This window comes from Notothenia coriiceps, unplaced genomic scaffold, assembly GCF_000735185.1.
Source record: "Notothenia coriiceps isolate Sejong01 unplaced genomic scaffold, NC01 NC01_scaffold00034551, whole genome shotgun sequence".
In the NCBI taxonomy this organism is placed as follows: domain Eukaryota; kingdom Metazoa; phylum Chordata; class Actinopteri; order Perciformes; family Nototheniidae; genus Notothenia; species Notothenia coriiceps.
In genome coordinates this window covers 1-3584 of record NW_011367252.1, presented here as the reverse complement: position 1 = coordinate 3584, position 3584 = coordinate 1, and the positions used below count along the sequence as shown (strand labels likewise).

Genomic DNA, 3584 nt, shown 5'->3' with positions numbered 1-3584 from the left:
TGTGCAACCTGCACAAACACAAGCTCACCATGATTACAAATGGTGAAATGCAATGTAAAATTACCGAAAAAATACCAGCTCACTAAATCACAACCGCTCAAACCAACTACAAACTACTACTGCGGATTGGGCAGAGAACGAGTCCGAGAAAGTTAACTCCCCCATGTGACGTAATATGACGCGTTTGACGTTAAAAAAAAAGCAGTTTTTAGTAGCAGAGCTCAAAACGGCTCCTTTTGCTCTGAATTCCTGCCCTTATGTCTTGTAAAACATATCAAATCCTGCATTAACATTTTTAATTGTAATTTTCAGGCAAGGTTAAGCATAAATGTAGTAAAAAAACAAACCTGCAAGTTGCTCTTTAAGTCCAGGCCACAGTTCACAGTGCTGGAGATAGAAGTGGTTCATTAATCACCAACTAGCAGATTAGGCGCTACATGAAAGGCTGGAGCGTATCATTTCTATCTGTATTAGTTAACAGTTGGCAAACAGGAAACATGTAAGTGAATTTTGCCCTGCAACAACAAAAATATTCTGAGGTTCAGTTGATGGACAGAAATGGATAAATCTTTTCAACATGTGATTATACAGTACAATCAATTTAAGGTTTCCTATTAATTACTATATTGTCAACAAACACATACAACACTAACAGATTCACATTTCCAATTATTATATTTATAATTAAAAATGTCTTCACCGGATGTCTTACTACCGGTGAAGACATCTTGCTTAGATGTTTGTTGAGTAACCTAAAAGTAATCTAATTAGTAGTATAACTAATTACTTTCAACAATGGGTGTTTCAGTAAAGTACAGCATTCAATGTTTTTAATAGTAACTACTGTAGTAATGTGTATTGCATTAATTATTTTGAGTAACTACCCCAACATTGATGATGACCACCTGAAGATCTTTGAGAAGTGTTGTGGTCATGAAGGCTTTTCCTCCTACTCAAGCAGCTCTACCGCAGCATATTACATTACATGTCACTTATTAGAAGCTTTCATCCGAAGCGACTTACAGATAACCTACAAGGCAAGCTGTATATATAGTCGGTCAACAGTAAGTCAACCAGAAATACAGAATCCTGCAGAGTGGTGATGGACCAAATATGATGATCAGTGGCAGATATTCTGTACCAGACTTCCACCTATTGTTGAGAGCTGTCAGCAGCTAACCAAGTGTTGAATGGCCCTAAAGGGATGAACATGGAAATGTGGGTGCTTGTAACCACTTGTGAAAGAGTATTACTGCTATCTGCAATACTATTAGTTACCTACTTTATTATAATACAACTAATGTGTGCTTTTCTTCTATATATTAATATGTTTATCTTATTCTGTGTCATGCATCCGTTTTTTTTTAGCTGCTATGCCACTTTAGCTGTAACAAACGTAAATGTCCCCGCTGTGGGACTAATAAAGGATTTCTGATTCTGGTATGAGCCAGTTGAGGTGTTGCACGGGGTGTCTGAACTTGGACACACCTTGCATTTTCTCTTATATGTAGCTGAATGCTGTTGAAACGGTACATTCAGAGGGTGTGATGAACATTGAGACTGCCGTGACAAGCTGGTTGATGGAAAATGAGTTTATTTTGATACAATTAGTTATGAGAAACATTAATAAGAGAAGATTGAGATGTTGCACATGGGTGTCTGAACTTGGACACAGATTACATTTGCCTCTTATTACAAATGCTGTTGTAATGGTACATTCATAGTGTGAAAAACATGACAATAAATGTAGTATTTTGTGAACTTGTGTACCTGTTTTACTTTAAGAAAGTCAGGCGAATACCTGTCAGAATGGTATTTTCACACTATGGGGGTGTTTCTCAATCTCGAGTAAAGCTGCTCCAGAGCCACTATTTCAAGCATACTACGTCTACGAGTGCCGCCGAAGTACTTTTCCAATGTCCAGCATACTTGGAATTCTACCGAGCCCAGTGTACTTCGTTTGGAGAAATTGCGAGGCTGCACATGGGTCGACTCCGGAGTCTTAAAATCCCCACAATGCTTTGCGTACGGACCAATATCCCCAAATCTGTGGCGGAAAATGTAAGGCGGGGCCTATCATATGACGCACACCTGCACACTTGCTCGCCTGTTCCACTCTCCGTTTTCCGAATGCCAGGAAGTATTCTTGCCTCGCTTCTGACGCTCGGAAGACATGTGCTACCAAGCAAGTGTACTAGCGATTGAGAAACACCCTGGGAATTGGATAACATCAGTCCAGTTGGAAGGAAGTGGCATAAAATAGCATTTATTTAATCAGATAACAGATATGTGAACATCAACAAAGAAATTAGTGAGTTGACACGTATACCATGGTTTGTGAGCTTCAATTCATAATGAATTTTAATTGTGTTACGCATATGTATCACAGTTCACAAAGGGTAAACAACACACAAGTTCCAGGCCAATCGTTACACAGAGTTTTCAACACAGAAGTGATTTAGCCAATCAGAATGCAGATCCTGCAGCACTGGAGGCAGGCTTTACTGCACTCGCAAAGTGACAGGGAAGGGAGAGATCTGCTTCTGAACGGCAGATAATAACTCAGATAAAACCGTAATAACTCAATATAATGCTGTCAACCCTAAACGTTAACACTTTGCATTTGTAGGTAGGTGTGTGAGTGTGAGAGAAGGCCTGCTCACGGAAAGCTGGTACTGACACAGGACTCCTGCTGTCCATGCTTACATGGCCAATTACCTTGACATATCTCTTGGCCAACACAAAATGAAGGTTTTCGTGCTTCCGTCTGTTCCACCCCATTGCATGGACAGTCAACATGTCATTCCGAGCTGTTTTTAAAAGTAAAATTGACAAGGAGACAATATAACTTGGGTATTTGGAAATCAACTCATAACAACTCTAGTACTGTTAAAACAGACTACATCAAAGACAAAGATAAATTATCAGAAACAAAGTACTTCTCAAAGTAAGAGATGGATAATAACTTCAAGACAGAATTATGTTGGTCTAATGACAAGAAGACATACCTGATTTTGTCATGTACTTAGTTGTGATGGCACAACGTGACAGAAAGCTGTTCACCATCTCCACTTCTTCCCCGGCCGTCAAACCAGCACCCTCCAAATTTCTCCCACTCCACACAATCTAACAAATACACATATATTATATGTCATAGATTAATTCAAAAAAGTTCTTACAATCACAATAATATAAGAGTAGGCCTACCTCACACTTTGTGGAATGGGTCTTGGCATGCATGACTGAGAGAAACGGTTGCATGCTCAGCAAAGGTCGCAGTTCTGGCATTGTCTTGGGCGGTATTTACAAGCAATATCTGTGCAATAAAAATGCACGTTTGTAGCTTGAAACTGCGTTTGAAGGAACAAGGGGTCGGCAAATATTTCTCCTCTGAACATATTGAGAGCTTTCAGTAGCACTCCATGTCTACATACAGCCACCTCTAGCCCCTCTTCAGCAAGCCTGCTGGCTCTTCTTGCAGTCTCTCGAGCAGCTGACCACTGGCTGGTGCCACATATACCTTTTCCTGGGGTCTACAATTAAAGACATTTTAATGTTACACTCTCAAAACAAGTAAAGGCTAG

The 3584-nt window shown here is 39.8% G+C and overlaps 1 long non-coding RNA gene across 1 annotated transcript; it reads right to left on the bottom strand.

The window, feature by feature from the left end:
- Positions 1-2373: 2373 nt before the first annotated feature.
- LOC104962321 (uncharacterized) lies at positions 2374-3090 on the bottom strand. The gene is made up of 2 exons (XR_800191.1): positions 3009-3090; positions 2374-2810 (listed from the first exon to the last, which is right to left on the bottom strand). It is a non-coding gene; the product is annotated as an uncharacterized lncRNA (long non-coding RNA).
- Positions 3091-3584: the final 494 nt, after the last annotated feature.